The following is a 16578-nucleotide window of genomic DNA, read 5'->3' as shown; positions in this document are numbered from 1 at the left end:
CATGGTCCCAGGGTCCTGGGATCGAGTCCCATGTTGGGGCTTCTCCCTCTCCCTCAGCCTCTCCTTTTGCTTGTGGCCTCTCCCCCTCCCCCCCCATGAATGAATAAAATCTTTAAAAAATAAAATAAAATAATGGGCTAGGAAGGATGAGTCTGTAGGCAAAGCAAGGCAGACGTAGTGGGGAAACAGATCTCACAGTCAGAGGAAGCTTTTCTAGGAGGGTAACATTCAAACATTTTCTCATGGACTTAAATGTTAAAAAGACACAAGCCACGCAGGGACTTAGGACAAGGGTGTTCCGGGCAGAGGGAACCCCACCGTGCAAAGGCCCTACAGTGGAACCCAACTTGGTGGGTTCCAGAAACGGAACCCTCCTGACAACCCCAAGAGAGGGGCAGTGGCAGTTCCGAAAGGTGAAAACTGAGGTTAATGTAGACACAAACCCAGCACCCCCGACTCCCCTGCTAGCCTTCAAGCGCTCCCCAGAGCTTTCTGCCTAGCTAGGCCTCTAGGCCCCACGCCTAGCTCCGGGAATCAGGCCCTGGTATGAGGAACAGGCTCCTGGAGCAAAGACTCAGGCAAACTGAATGCTGTTTCACTGAATGAGAATCCCAGTGTAGCAGGTGTGGGATGGAACCTGGGAATCTGAATTTAAATAAGTTCTCAGGTGATTTTGTTTAGGCAGACCTGGGAATTAGTGTGATTGAGGGTAGGGAGAGGGCATGGGGGTGTGGCGAGTTGGGGTGTGGAGAGCATAGTCAGAAGAATCCTATCTCTGCAAAAGGATAGAATCAAGGATTAAATTGAATGCAGTTGCGATCGCAAATGTCTGGAACCAATCATAACCCCACCAGCTAACAGGAAAAGACAGATAAGAATATTGCATCAACCGGTGTGATTCTTTCCCTCCCGTCCCATTTGCAACTCAGAACCACCAAGACAGAAAAGAGCTGAGCAAATCTCTTTGGTCACAGTGACAAAGGAGGAGGGAGTGAAGAAGCTCTGACGTCGCATGGGGGCACAGCCGGGGACGTGCTGCTGGTAGGGGAGAAGCCCTCACTGCAGCGTGTGCCTATTTCCATGGTGTAAATACTTCCACTGCGGCCAGTTTCAAGCTCCCAGAATGCATTTTAAGAAAAGATGGGCACTAGTTATGGTATTTTAAGATTTTATTTATTTATTCACGAGAGATAGAGAGAGAGGCAGAGACCTAGGCAGAGGGAGAAGCAGGCTCCTCATCAGGAGCCCAATGGGGACTCGATCCCAGGAACCCGGGATCACGCCCTGAGCCAAAGGCAGACGCTCAACCGCTGAGCCACCCAGGTGCCCCTAGTTATGGTGTTTTTGCCACACAGGAACAACAGACATAAATAACTTCCAGAACATAAATAACAGTAAATATAGTAAAATATAACCGGCGAGTGATGACTTGTGGCATCCATCACCTTCATTTTCAATATCATTTATTTAATGTAGTTTCAAAATCTAAACCGTATTTTGATTTTTTAATAGCAGTATCTTTAACAACTGGCTCACAAAATTCTAAGACATTGAAAAATCAGCTCTCAGTATGAGCCAGTTCTACTGGCAAAAGCTTTAAAACGAACAGTCCACTGGGACACCAGGGCAGCACGGTCAGTTGTGGGCCTGACTCTCAGTTGAGGCTCAGGGTCGTGATCTCAGGGTCATGAGACGGAGCCCTGCTTCAGGCTCTGCGCTCAGCCCAGAGTCGGCTTGGAGCACCCGCTTCCTCTCCCGCTGGCCCCTCCCTGTTCCTTAAATACTTCTATCTTTTTAAAAAACGAAAAGAACCATCCACTGCCTTTCCTTTCCCTTCCTCTTTTTGGGTCTTGGTCATCTCTTTCCTGCAATAAGGATATGGCACTGCCTGGAGATCTGCTCCGAGGAGCCCTGGGGTCCCAGAGCTGAGGGGCAGCTGGTGCCAGGCGGTGGTCAGGGAGGGCAGACTGGAGGAAGCGGCTGGCTCGCTGTCCCCATGTAGGAATTGTCAAAAAGAACAGCTCTCCTTTTGGGTATTTTATATCCTGGGATTTCACAGAAGAGCTCTTTCAGAAAAGCCGTTCTCAGGGGTGGGGTGGGGAGGAGTAACCATATATTTTTTTTAAAGCATGAAAATTTCTGGTCCAGGTTATTGATGAACAGTCTATACCTCCATCCATCATTTGTGCAGAGCTGTATCACCCACGGCCCTATAAAGATAACGGTGCCAGCCATGCCCTTCTCCCATAAAATGTGAAGCTAAAGAATGCGATGGGAAGGGTGTTCTTCTGACACAGCCTGAGCTAGTTCACTCTCACCTTGAGAGTTCTTAATTCTAAATACATTTTAAAGGGACCCCCTACACGTACGCTCATTGGTAAAGAGCAATGAGTCGTGCTTCTCCTATTAAATGCATCAGGGTTCCTCTACCACATGCCATGCTACACTTACGGATTAAGAAAAATCAAATTTTCTAGCTAATCTCACAACATACACCCTAAAAGTATAATGATCAAAGGCACACAGTTCATTCTCCCTAGTTGCACCCGGCTGTGCAGCCAGAAGTCTTCCCACTGCTTCGCAACCCGCGGGGGGGGGCATGAAATCTCCCCCTCATTCAAGATTTTGCCTCCCAGGCAAAAGTGATTTCTCCCTCGGCCGTATTCCCATAGGCCACATCGCCGGGCCGCTCTAGCAGCAATTCCAGTTTGCTCGGTTACTCATGGATGTCACTCCTCTGCAACTCGGGATGGAGACAGGAGCGCCGGGCGTGACAGCAGGGCACCCAACGTTTCCTGCGCCGGTTTCTGTGTTCCAAGCTCTACGCCAAACACTTTCTGGGCATCGCCTCCTGCGGTCCTCACAACGGTCCTGTGAGACAGGTGCTACTTTTATCCCTGTTTTACAGATGGAGAAACTAAGGCACAGAGAATCTTGAAGTTACTCGGTGCTAGAGTCCTCTGGATCTGAATCCAAGCTCTAAGGCCGAGGCCCGTGGTCATTTCTCCCGGTGAGGACTGTGTGGAGCCCAACCGGGCCTTACAGGCCTCACAGACCAGCTTTGCTTTGTCGCTGCCCCATCACCCAGCTTGGTTGTTGGGATTGAGGCCAGGTAAGGGTTGGGGTTAGAGTCTTGGCTCCACATTTCTAGTTTTGAAGTATTTACCATCTACATATCCCAGTAGGTGGGTTTTTCCTTCGGGTGACAGGATTCAGGCTGGAGTTCCCCCCGCTCCTGTTCTGTTTTGTGGTGGTGGTGGTGGTGGTTCTTTTTGACATCACAATCATGTTAGTATCACAAATAGACTTCATCTCCAAATCCTGTACCCTTACCTGAGCTCATACGTTTTTACTCCAAAGTGGGAACAATGGTGAGAGTTTTTTTTAAAAAACCATGTCAAATCTCATCTCCAATTTGTTAGTTATTTGTCCTACTCTTAGCCCTTTTTTTGTCAAATGTTCCACTTTGAGCTCTGCACATTCATACCACCTCACCCCCATACATCTGGAACCGTTCTCTTGCCCCCAACCATGGAACCCCCCCCCTCCCAATCTATTGCTACCTCTCCAATCTCATTTCAAAGGACTCTATCATCAAACCTTGGGTAGAGAACATTGCAGAGAAAAGGCCAAAAACATGAGTACAGATGATAAATCCCACAAGACTGTTCACTCCACATCTACAAATGTATTTATAAGAGTAGTTCAATGGCACAGTAGAACAAATAACTAAAACATCAGCCCTAAAAACCTTCTTTTCTGGAAACAGCTATTTTGTTTTTGTTTTTTTAATTTTTTTTATTATTATTTATTCATGATAGTCAGAGAGAGAGAGAGGCAGAGACACAGGCAGAGGGAGAAGCAGGCTCCATGCACCGGGAGCCCGACGTGGGACTCGATCCCGGGTCTCCAGGATCGCGCCCTGGGCCAAAGGCAGGCGCCAAACCGCTGAGCCACACAGGGATCCCTGGAAACAGCTATTTTGAATAAAATGAACCACATCATCTTCCTTCATCCTTTCAGGCAGCTCACAGCTACTGTTCACCATAATGAACAATGGAGACGCAAAAATGGCAAAAACACAGCCTACGGCCCCAACGACCTTTCCCTCCCACCGGGAAGATGATAAAGGAAACATCTGCAAACCCAGCGATTTCCAATATCATGCTCTACATAAGACCCAGGCGTATGAAAGTGGTATAAACAAAAATAGAATCGATTGGTATGAGGATCCCAAGCAAGGCCTCAAGACTCCCCTGGTATCTCGCTGTCCCCATCCTTTGTTGATCAGCAATGGTTCTAAGCAACATTAAAGTCACTTCATGATAAACCGAAGGAGGAGAATTTGCAACTCCCTTTGGCATCCTGGGGCCGTAAGAGGTAACACACTGAAACGCAGCCTTGAGTAAAGAACTGGAAGCTTCGAGCACTGTCTTCTCCCTCTGTGTGCCCTCTTCCACTTCCTCCTCTCTCTGCATTTGTTTCTCCCTCCCTGCCCAACACTTTTCCTTTCCCAGGTGGATTCCTTACAGTCCCGCATCCAAGTGTACCATCTGTAAAAGCCGACTTTGAGAAAAATCAGTGTTGACCAGTGAACTTTGATTTTCCTGATCTTCATATAAAGTCTGTCAGTTTATGCCCTAGATGTGTGTCTTTTTCTCTCTCTCAACAAAAGGCCCGAGCAAACCAAGTTATTTTTATTTCCATGTTGCTCTTGGCTGATTTTCTTTTGTGCGTCAGAGGCTTTCGAAAAGGTTCCCAACTTGAGGTCCAAAAGGCTCAAAAAACGATTGAGCACAGAATAAACTACTCCCTTCGTGCAGAGGGGAGCGCGGGGCCACCAGCATCACCAACAACTGGGAAAGGAATCTGGGGCCCTAAGCAGCAAGCCTTCCCATGGCCCCCAGTTGGCCACAGCTTCTGCTCTGGGCACCCCTGACGTCACCCAGGACTTACTTTAGCAGATTAGCTCCAGGATGGTCAAAATGATTATTAAAATAGTGAAGCATTTCCCCCTAGGTTGGCAAATACTGCCCCCTCCCCCCCAAAAAAACACAACACACCCTGGCCTCTCCAGATCTTCCCAGGATCCCTATCCCAACCTCCTCAATCAGGAGGTAAGGCTTAGCCCAATAGGTTTCCAGGACTCTGCCCAAGGCTCCCAGCTCTGGATATAACCAAACTCCACCTTTATTTCCTCTTCTGGAAAATAAGGGAGTTAAGAAAAGAAAGAAAGGAAAGAAAGAAAGAAAAAGGGAGTTGAACTGATTTTCTGATTGTAGTTATGTCAAATAATTTCTCCTGAAGGACAAAGACAAGCTAGGAATATCACAACCAGGAAAAAAAGTTTTATTTGTTAGAGGAGGATGGAATCTCAGATTATATTGTAGTGGTGAGACAGCCATGCCCAGATTCTGGGTACAGGCTGCCGGAGATGGGGCCCCGGCTGTACCATATGCTACCTGTATGGCCTCTCTGTGCTTCAATCACCTCACCTACAAAACTGAGATGATACTATTACCTACTTCACAGGGATATTTTGAGGGTTAAATGCGTCCATGCTTGCAAAATGCATAGAATAGTGCCCGGCACATAGTAAGCGCTATATAAATGTGGGCTAAATCAACCATTTTATTCTGTCCCTGCAATGTCTGTTTAATAAATTCAAGAATTAAGAAAATTTCACAACAGAAAGAGAAAAACACTGTGACACTATGAAACACTTACATAACACACGCTATTGTTGAATGGCCCAGCACTAAACATCTGGGATCCAGATTTTACACTGCACTGTGGATTTAGGGAGCCCAACACACTGGAATGCGTTCCCACTGCAGCAAAAGACAGGATTTGTACAATTCCTTTTCTAATCAGAAAAGTCACAGGCTTATGGGAAATTTAGGTTACAAGTTTCTCATTTTCACTCTGCAACAACAATTTATCCACACCCCAGCTGGAGAATACATTTTATTGTGTGGTGCTAACACTTAGGGGATTGTAACCATAAAACCAGGCCTGGCACAGCGACAGCTGTCTCCCGAACACAATGACTCAGACCAACTGGGAGTTTAAAGAGCCACATCTCATGTGCTGAGTCCTCCAGCACCAATGTTTAGTGAACACCTGGACGGCAGAAGAAATTGCCACACCCAGCAGCCAGCTTGGCCAAAACCGCTTCCGGTTACTAAAAGGGTGCCACGGCCTGAGCTCGAGCATCCCCCAGATACAAGCCACCGCAGGGCTCAGGGAGACAGAGGTATTTAAGTTCTCTGCAAGATATTAGGGACGGAAACTATCAATAACAGTAACTGCCTCCTGGATTCCTCCCTCTTGATAGGTAAACTTCAAAATACCCTTATATACAGAGTTCAGCAGCTCACCAGCCTGTCCTCTAACAGGAACTCGGCAGATGTCTCCTGAGGGAGCTAAGATGTACTAAACACCAACTGGCTGTGGCTTCTCACCTTTCCTCCTTAAAAGCGCATTTCCGTAAAGCTGTGGGAAGGAACTATTCTACGCACTGTAGTTTTCATGAGAAAACTAAAACCTGCAGCACAGTCACCGGCATCACGATGTTTTGAAAACCCTACAAGGCAGATGACCTGTCTTCTGCGGGTGGACAGTGGTGATGAGAACCTAACAATGAAAAAGCGCTTCGGGCGACTGAGCTGTACCTTACAGGCGGTCAGGATGGCAAATTTCCTGTTACGTTAAAGGGCTTGGCCTCTGTAAGACTTGAAGGTGAATGAATTCCGTAATATATTTTAATTAAGAAACGCACGCTGGGGAGTCAGACAACCTCCAGGAAGCAGAGTCTCCCGCCACCGAGTTTGAAGTGAATCAACAAACCTCCAGGGCCCTCCACAGCCCTTGTCACTGTGGTTAACCGGGACCCCCGCGGTAGAGGCGCATCCTCCTCCAGGCCTGGACCACTCCACTCGCGCATCTTCTAGATCGTGAGCGCCCCGGCCCCTGGAGAGCCAGACCCGGAGCTCGCACGTCTGGCGGAAAGGTCCCCGACCAACATCCAAAGGCCACACACAGATTGTGTGTGCGGCTCACAAAGCGTCTACTACGGAAAGAGGCCTCCCTCCAAGCAGGCAGTGTGGACGGCTGCGAGCCTCCAGCCGCGGAGTCCTCCCCCCCAGGCTGTCCCCTCCCCGGCGGGAATGGCCCCTCCTGCATCGCGCCCTCGGGGTACCTGGGGGGGGGACCAGGGCACCGGCTCCCTCGGGCGACCCCGACCGCGCAGGGCGGCGGCAAGAGCCCCGGATCGGGGGGCACCGCGCGGCGGGAACACGCACACCCGCCCCCTACCCCGCACCGGGGCCACACCCCGCGCCCCGCCCTCCCCGGGCGGTGGCACCGGGCGCCCCGACCCGCACCCGAACCGCAGGGCTGGGGCCTCGGGCGCCGGGGACCCCGAGACCCGCAGCAGCCTCGCCGCCACCCCCCGAGTCCCCCCAGCGCCCCGCCCCCTAGGAGCCCCCCAGCTCCCCCACGGAGTCCCCCCAGCTCCCGCCCCCTAGGAGCCCCCCAGCACCCCCCCCCGGAGTCCCCCAGCTCCCGCCCCCTAGGAGCTCCCAGCACCCCCCCAGGAGTCCCCCAGCGCCCCGCCCCCTAGGAGCCCCCAGCACCCCCCCCAGGAGTCCCCCAGCGCCCCGCCCCCTAGGAGCCCCCAGCACCCCCCCCAGGAGCCCCCCAGCGCCCCGCCCCCTAGGAGCCCCCAGCAGCCCCCCAGGAGTCCCCCAGCGCCCCGCCCCCTAGGAGCCCCCAGCACCCCCCCCAGGAGCCCCCCAGCGCCCCGCCCCCTAGGAGCCCCCAGCAGCCCCCCAGGAGTCCCCCAGCGCCCCGCCCCCTAGGAGCCCCCAGCACCCCCCCAGGAGCCCCCCAGCGCCCCGCCCCCTAGGAGCCCCCAGCACCCCCCCAGGAGCCCCCCAGCGCCCCGCCCCCTAGGAGCCCCCAGCACCGCCCCCAGGAGTCCCCCAGCGCCCCGCCCCCTAGGAGCCCCCAGCACCCCCCCAGGAGTCCCCCAGCGCCCCGCCCCCTAGGAGCCCCCAGCACCCCCCCAGGAGTCCCCCAGCGCCCCGCCCCCTAGGAGCCCCCAGCACCCCCCCAGGAGTCCCCCAGCGCCCCGCCCCCTAGGAGCCCCCAGCACCGCCCCCAGGAGTCCCCCAGCGCCCCGCCCCCTAGGAGCCCCCAGCACCCCCCCAGGAGTCCCCCAGCGCCCCGCCCCCTAGGAGCCCCCAGCACCGCCCCCAGGAGTCCCCCAGCGCCCCGCCCCCTAGGAGCCCCCAGCACCCCCCCAGGAGTCCCCCAGCGCCCCGCCCCCTAGGAGCCCCCAGCACCCCCCCAGGAGCCCCCCAGCGCCCCGCCCCCTAGGAGCCCCCAGCACCCCCCCAGGAGTCCCCCAGCGCCCCGCCCCCTAGGAGCCCCCAGCACCCCCCCAGGAGCCCCCCAGCGCCCCGCCCCCTAGGAGCCCCCAGCACCCCCCCGAGGAGTCCCCCAGCGCCCCGCCCCCTAGGAGCCCCCAGCACCCCCCCCAGGAGCCCCCCAGCGCCCCGCCCCCTAGGAGCCCCCAGCACCCCCCCCTAGGAGTCCCCCAGCGCCCCGCCCCCCAGTCCTCCCAGCGCCCCGCCCCCCAGGAGCCCCCCAGCACCCCCCCCAGGAGCCCCCCAGCGCCCCGCCCCCCAGGAGCCCCCCAGCACCCCCCCCAGGAGCCCCCCAGCGCCCCGCCCCCTAGGAGCCCCCCAGCACCCCCCCAGTCCCCCCAGCGCCCCGCCCCCCAGGAGCCCCCAGCCCCCCTACCCCCAGCCCCCCTCCCCCAGCCGCCCGGAGGAAGCGCGCTCCAAGGGCCGTGGCGGCGCCAGGACGGGCCCGAGGGCGCGCACCGGGGCCGCGGGGAGGCTGGTCCCTCGGGGCCGCGGCGGCCGAGGCCAAGGAGGGCGGGGAGCGGCCGGCTGCCCGGGGCGGGACGGAGGACGGAGGACGGAGGACGGAGGGTCGCAGGGTCGCAGGGTCGCAGGGACGCAGGGCGGGCGGCGGGAAGCAGGTCCTACCTGGGGCAGGCGGGCGGGGCACCTGCGCGCTGCGGCGGCTCCGGGCCGGGCCCCTGGCACCGCCGGCCGAGGGGGGCGGGAGGGGCGGGAGGGGGCAGGAGGGCGGGAGGGGGGGAGGGGCAGGAGGGGGCAGGAGGGCGGGGGGGGCCGGAGGGGCAGGAGGGGGCAGGAGGGCGGGGGTGGCCGGAGGGGCAGGAGGGGCCCGCGCCGCGCTCCCGCCGGAACTCGCGGCCGCCTTGGCCGGGCAGGGGTGGGGCGAGGCGAGGCGGCGCCGGCCGGGGCGCAGGGCGGGGGGGCCCGCGGGGCAGCGGCCCGGCCTCGCTCCTCGCTCCTGCCTCCTCCGGTCCCTCGGGGGGGCCCGGGTGTCCGACCCGCCGCGCACGCCGGCTCCCCGCGGGCCCTACGCCTACTGCTCGCGCCGCCCCCAAGCCCCGCGGGCCCGGGCCGCCCACTTTGCAGGGAGGGACCCGCGGGCCGGCAGGTGTCTAACTGGGGCGCCCCCGCGTCACCCGCCACCTGCGAGCCTCCGTCCCACTTGCTCGCCTGGTGCTTCGCGCACCTGGGGGAGCCCCCGAGGCGGGGCGAGGGGCCAGCAGCCTGCAGCCCACCTGGAGACGGCTGCGCGGGGAGGCCTTGGGCGCTCGAGACCTTCGCAGAAAAGGAGGAGTCGGGAGCAGAGCCCGGGAGATCGGCATCGGGCGTGCAGCGCTTCAAACGCAGCGAGCTCCGTGCCCTTGGGCCGCCCAGAACAGTCTAAGGGAGAGGGAACCTGTTGCCTCGGGCCGGCGGGAGGCCTCGGGTCCCGGCTCGGCTGCAGGCAGCTGCGGGCCCAGGCCCAGGCCCAGGCCCAGGCTCCGCGTGCGCCCACGTGCCCGCCACGACGCCCCTTGCAAGCACCCAGGGGACACTGCCCAGCGGAGGCGGGCTGAGTTGCATAACGTCTTACTGCAAACGTGGAACTACATGAAACGAAAAATAGAATATTCCAGCCCAGGGCAGGGGGAGGGGGAGGGGTGGGGGAGTGAAATTACAGTCTGGAACTCTTTTTTTTTTTTTCCCTGTAACCTATAGTTGCTCATCCCTCCCAAGACCACATTTTTTTCTCTTGAGCGCATCTTTTCCTAATGATAGGAGAGTCACACAGCCGTCCCTGCTTCCTTGTTGACAGAAATGATTGATGTCTTTAAAAAAAAAAGAAAAAAGAAAAAGAAAAAGAATCCTCGGATACTGACAGGTTTTTACAATTAAGCACATGGCCCTCCGCGCGCAGTATTGCCTAAGAAGAGTTTGGCAAGGGTAAGACCAGCATGTTGCTAAAAGGCTGAAGAGCCTTTCCTCCTCTTCTTTCTCAAGTTTTATTAGTCACAGATGATTTGGTAAGTGTTGCGCACACAATGAACTGCGCTCTTACAAGCTTGTCTTTAGAAACTGTGATGCTAAAAAACAAAAACCAACAAAAAACAAAACAAAACAAAACAAAAAAGAAACTGTGATGCTCTTGATAGAGAAGCAGCAGCCTCCAGGACGGCATCCCAAATGCCTAAGTGTCATCCTTAAAACATTTGGCACTAGCCTGAGACAACAGGTCTTTCTAGCAACTATAATTAAAAATAAAATTATTTAAGTCCCCTCGCAGTAATTGAATTTCTGCTTCCTCTTGCTAGAGGGATCATAGTAGCAGCCCGCTATGGAGTGCCGAAGACAAATTTTAGATGCAGTATGATTCTGGATGTAATTATTTCTATTTTCCTGAGGGGATTTGTTGGTCGTTGCTGGTGTTTTCCCGAATCTTGCCTGTCTTCAGGCATGTCAAGAAAAAACTGACGATGAAATCCTATCATATATCCATCTGGATACGCATATGACATTTTTATCAGGCAAATTAGATATTCTAAATCCTCTCTAATTTTCATCTTTTCTTCTCAGGGTAAAAGTAACATATGCCCATGTTTATGATTTCTACCTTTATATTTTACAAAAAATACAAAGTTTGGGAGGAAACAGAAAACATCATTTTTTTTATTAAAATTACTTATAACCCCCCAACCTACTCATCGTTAACAGTACGGTATGTTCCTTTTTTGTTTGCCTTATACATAAACAAATGTTTATTACAAAATTGACAGCATGCTCTACAATCTAGAATCCTATCTCACTGATATTTATATTTTTTACCGTCACTAATTTTTTAAATATGATTTTTAATGGTTGAGAAATATGCCAACTGTTTTTTAATCTGTTTGTCTACTGATGGCTTTGAGGATGTTTCCAGACCTTTGGGCAGTTTACAAACATGCCAGTGTTTGTGCACTGCTGTCCACATCTTCTAGGTCATTTTAGGATGCCCAGCATCTATCATCTTTTATGATAGTTCCATTTTCTTTTTTTCTTTTCTTTAGAGAGGGAGGGAGGTGGGGCAGAGAGAATCTGAAGCAGACTCCACGCCCAGCTCATGACCCTGAGATCATGACCTGACCTAAAACGAAAAGTCAGATGCTTAACGGGCTTGCCCCGAAAGTTCCATTTTCTTATAGAGAGCCCTTCCGCAAGTGTGTATATCTCAGCAAGAACGCGATTTGGGGCAGCAGTCTCCAAGGCAAAGTGCAGATCCTTCCTCTGTATTCCCACCCCAGCTCCTTTGACCTCAAAGGCCAGGTGGACGGAATCTCAAGGAACCAGGGAGCAGATGATATTTGGGGTGGGACCCACTGGGCAGAGGCAGAAGCAGCCCCAGCAGCAGCTCTGCCCTGACCAGAGTGACCCAGTGAGAAACAGTTTCCTACTTCCTGATTTTTTTTTTTTTTTGGTTTTGTTTTTAACTTTCTGCACTTCCTCGGTATTTGGTGTTCCCAGCCTTGCCTCCAGTCTGCGAGCCCCTGGGGCTCTCCCTCAGATATCAAGAGTCTGCATCCCTGGTTTGCCTCCAGTAATCCTCACTGCCGTACCCTGTGTGATTTCTGTCTCTCCGTCCACCTGTCAGTCCCCTGATTAGCAACCATTCACTTCATTTATTCACTTATAAATGTTAAATTCCTAATGCTAATTAACCCGAGCACATAGCTACTCCGAAAACACAAAGAACGGAGGAAGATACTTTATCCTTGATCACCTGCTGACATAAATCAGTTCAACCATCATAACAGTGACGGAAAGATGAGAACAGTGTGGTTATCAAGACTTAACAATTTCTGAAAATGCATGACCATGGCTAGGACCAAAAATCTCAGAGAGAATGAGGAACACAGTGCATATTGCCAAGGCATGTAAAAGCTCTGTGTCTCTCTATCTTCATTTTAACTTTCTGTGGACCATTCATATCTTATAATTTCTCCCAACAATGTTCAGCTTGTGGACTGCCTAGCACGTACTCTTTAAAAAGGGGACCATATTTGACACCTCCAGCCCCAACTGAAACACCGGAGATGAATCTTCTCGGTTGCCCATAGTGAGTTCCTTCGAAGGGTTTCCTTATCCGACAGTCATTAAGTAAATGTAATAACTTGTTTACAATATCTCTATACTTTCAGTGTTGACTTGCTGTTTAAAATGTGCTCATGGGGGCGCCTGGGTGGCTCAGCAGTTGAGCATCTGCCTTCGGCCCAGGGCGTGATCCTAGAGACCCAGGATTGAGTCCCACATCGGGCTCCATGCATGGAGCCTGCTTCTCCCTCTGGCTGTGTCTCTGCCTCTCTCTCTGTGCCTCTCATGAATGAATTAAAAAAAAATCTTAATAAAAAAATAAATAAAACTGTGCTCATTTTCACGGATCTGTACAAACACATAAAGTAGCATGAATACTAAATGAGAAAACAAATAACTTAAAGCATGAATATGTGTTTAGAATATGACGAATGTCGGTCAACGGATGGCTACAATTGTGTTAAAGTAACTAGAAAAGCAACTGTACTCAGTTTCCAAAAAGATCCATAAATTGCACAGTAAAAGATGATCCCAAGAAAGTAGTGGCTCTAGAAATCCATAATAAAGAAAAACAGACTTTTTCTTTCAAGTGATTTTATCCAAACATACTCTTATATTTTTTACTTTTAGACTTAACATCAAATATGAGTATTTATCCAATCATGCATCCAGAAAACCCACTGTTTTACAGGTACTGTTACAGGAGCTGAGGATCCTGCACCAACAGAACAGAAGCCCCTGCAGTTCTGTAGCAAGACAGACCTGACATCTATAGGAGACCAGGGGTGCAATAAAGAACTATAAACCACCGTAAATGAAAAAGCTTCCTTGCTGGGGTAGGGGGAGATTGACTGGGAAGACTTCTCTGATAAGATAACCTTCAGCAGAACAAAAGGAGCAAGCCTTGCAGATGCCCGATGAAGGATCGTCTAGGCAAAGGGACTAGGAGGGACAAAGGCCATGAGGTGGGAAAGTGTTTGGTGTTTTCAAGGAAGGGTAAGGAGGCAAAGGTGAATGAGTTGTGTGAGCAAGGAGAAAACACCGGAGACTGGAATCAGAGGGGCCACAGGGAGCAAGTTCCTGAAAGGAAGAAGTTTGAATTTAATGTTAATTGATGGACCAGAGAATGACATTCATCTGACTTTTGTTTCAGAAGGACCACGCTGACTATATGGAGAACAGACTGCATGGCGGGGAGGGCAGAAGCTTGAAGCTTGAAGAAGCGGCCTTCCAAGCAAGGGTAGCCGCGAGTGAGAGTCGTGCAGGTGTTGGAAGTGCTCAGGTTCTGTATCTTGGTACAGATAGGAGAGAAACCAGTATTCAGGAAAACCAAATATTCAGGATGAGCCTTATTTGGCAGGGGTATCAGTTATTATTCCCTGAAGATAAAGAGATCCTGGGGAGATGAATTAGTGAAGGCTTTGGTGGGGGGCAATTAGTTGCATTAATATTGCTTTTTTTTTTTTAGCTAGGCGAACGTTCTCTTTGCGAAATCTAAGTTTGAGCTCTTGCAATGTTGCTCTGTAAAACTCCATCCTACTGCCTTGAGACCAGCTCCTATACCACGCAGATTCCTATTTCAAAATTACAGATTTCTTTCCCATCAAGTTTTTGAGCTTTCTACTAAATAAACATTCAACCCATTCGGCATTTTAGCTCCTACCTGCAGTGCTGGTTGAAATCAGAGATGACACCTTCAGGTTCAACATCATCTAGCTTCAGACTCCCTTCTACTCCCTTATAGTTAGCGTTCTTTGCATTTTTCAAGAAAAATATTTCAAGAAAAATATTTCAGCAAACATGTGTTTGGTTTTATACTTTCCTAGATCGGTTTAGATTTAGAAAGTTATGTTTGTTATACTCGCAAATGTTTTTGCTTAGACTAGAAATGGAAGGACTTGTTATAAAAGGTTTCTTTAATGATAGTAAGAAAGGCGAAACTTCCCAGGGTGAAAGCCACTTGGAACCCTGCCCATGTGCCTTCTAATCTTTTAGGACCTCCAGAGAATTATGGAAGTGTTTTCTTGGCAAACATTTGCTAATAGCTAAGGGGTTTGGAAAACATTTTCATCTCCTTGCATCATTTTTCATTTTCTAGTAGAAATGTAATCCTATGGACCTAAATCCTATGGACTCAAACACTAAATTGTTGCTGGTATAGGTTCTCACACTTGTACAATCGGTTGAATCAAATGCGCACTTTTGAACTCGTGCCCTCGGCTAGTTTGTAAGGAGGATACCCCCACGCTCACACCCCAGATAGAGCCAAAGTAGCTCTCAAAACACACTTAGCTCGCAGCTTCAGTAGAGCTCAGAGTGTTCCCAGAAGTCAGAACTTCCCTGTAAGGACAAAGTGGAATGAATGAATGAATGAATGAATGAATGAATGAACCAACCAACCAACCAACCAACCAACCAACAAACAAACCAGTGGTTTCTTTATTAGGACAATTTCTTTGGCTGACATGCTAACTTTGAATTTCAGAGTCTTTGCTCAAAAATGGAACTGCCTGGGGCAGCCCGGGTGGCTTAGCGGTTTAGCGCCTGCCTTCAGCCCAGAGCGTGATCCTGGAGTCCCAGGATCGAGTCCCACATCAGGCTCACTGCATGGAGCCTGCTTCTCCCTCTGCCTGTGTCTCTGCCTCTCTCTCTCTCTCTCTCTCTCTCTCTCTCTCTCTCATGAATAAATAAATAAATAATCTTTTTTAAAAATCTGTAAAAAATGAAACTGTCCTACCCTTTTAACAACCAAAAAAAATCAGGAAACCAATTTCAGAATTATAGATCCTTAACCTAAAAACACAATGAGGGGTGCCTGGGTTGCTCAGTCGGTTAAACATCTGCTTCAGGCTCAGATCATGATCCCAGGTTCCTGAGATCGAGCCCCACATTGGGCTCCCTGCTCAGCAGGGAATCTTCCTCTCCCTCTCCTTCTGCCTTTCCCCTGCTTGTGCACGTTCTCTCCCTCTCTCTCTCTGTTAAATAAATCTTAAAAAAAAAAAAAAAAAAAAAACAGTGAAAAAGACCCCTGCATAACATCAAAAATACTTTCCAATTCTTTACTTATCTCCTGTTCACTGCTGGGAATCTGCATAGGCCCAAAAGCTCCAAAACCCTGAGGACCAGAAAAAAACTAGGATATTCAGAATTTTATAAATTTTGGAAAATTCTTATGGCATATATTATATTGTACCTCCAGCAAGGCCTGGAATAGCACCCCATACTGGCACAGCTTATATTTCTGCAGAAAAAGGTGTTACAAAGACTGTTAATAGCCTTAAATCAATGCAGGTCAGGTTTGGCTGTCAAGTGAGTTATGAGCAAAAACTTGGTTTTCAGAGTCTTTTGAGGTTTAGAATCACAGATAAGGCATCAGGGGAATCTGAATTAAAGCAGAATTTAATAGACTCTATAGCCGAAGAATACTTTAAAAGCCTTTTCCTACTCTCACCAATTCATTCAGTATCTTAAGGAGCAATATTTTTTGTCAACTCATCAGAGGTTAGTTTTTATAGTTTTATAGTTTTAAAATTTGTATTTAGCAAGGAGATCCCAAACCCATTTGGTAGTCATTTGGGGGAAGATTTCTAAAATGAATTATTAATGCCTACCTCCAAGTGTTTAAAGTGTGCAAATATGAGCATTTTTATAGGTGACACGTTTTTCTCAAGTCAATCAGGAAGAAGCATTCGCAAAGGTCTGTTATTAAGCTCACAACACAGTCCAATTTTTCCTTCAAAAGCAGAAACTCCCACTTATCATTAAAGCAATACTTTTATTTTGAAGGTACAGCGTATTTTTAAATTCTGCTGTAGGATAAGGATAGCTAGGCACTTGTTGTCATAGCAAACACAGAATGTGGAACGCTAGTGTTTTTAAAAATAAAAGCATGTCATTTCTTTAAATTGGACAATCCTGAAAGATGCTCAGCCATGATAAAATTGGACACCTTGTCCATGATACAAAATGCTTTCAACATCACTCATCATCTCTACCAAGAACAGTGAATAGTTTACAATAGTTTAAAGATCTGGCTTTTATAATATTATCTCTATCAGTGACATCTTGTAGCAATTTGTGCACTTCTGGCTTCACTTCC

At 50.7% G+C, this 16578-nt stretch overlaps 1 protein-coding gene across 3 annotated transcripts in view; it reads right to left on the bottom strand.

Moving 5' to 3' along the window:
• Positions 1–9767, bottom strand: part of PLD1 (phospholipase D1) — a 206854-nt gene extending 197087 nt beyond the window's left edge. Inside the window, exon 1 of one of the 3 annotated variants that reach the window (XM_041731565.1) lies at positions 9668–9767. The gene's annotated coding sequence lies outside the window, so the exon portion shown is untranslated. Of the gene's footprint in view, positions 1–9059; positions 9161–9667 lie in introns of those variants that run through there. The other 2 variants (XM_041731562.1, XM_041731564.1) reach the window with 2 other exon arrangements.
• Positions 9768–16578: the final 6811 nt, after the last annotated feature.

This window comes from Vulpes lagopus, chromosome 17, assembly GCF_018345385.1.
Source record: "Vulpes lagopus strain Blue_001 chromosome 17, ASM1834538v1, whole genome shotgun sequence".
NCBI classification, from domain to species: Eukaryota; Metazoa; Chordata; class Mammalia; order Carnivora; family Canidae; genus Vulpes; species Vulpes lagopus.
Note: the sequence above shows the minus strand (reverse complement) of the source record. Positions and strands in the feature narration are given on the sequence as shown.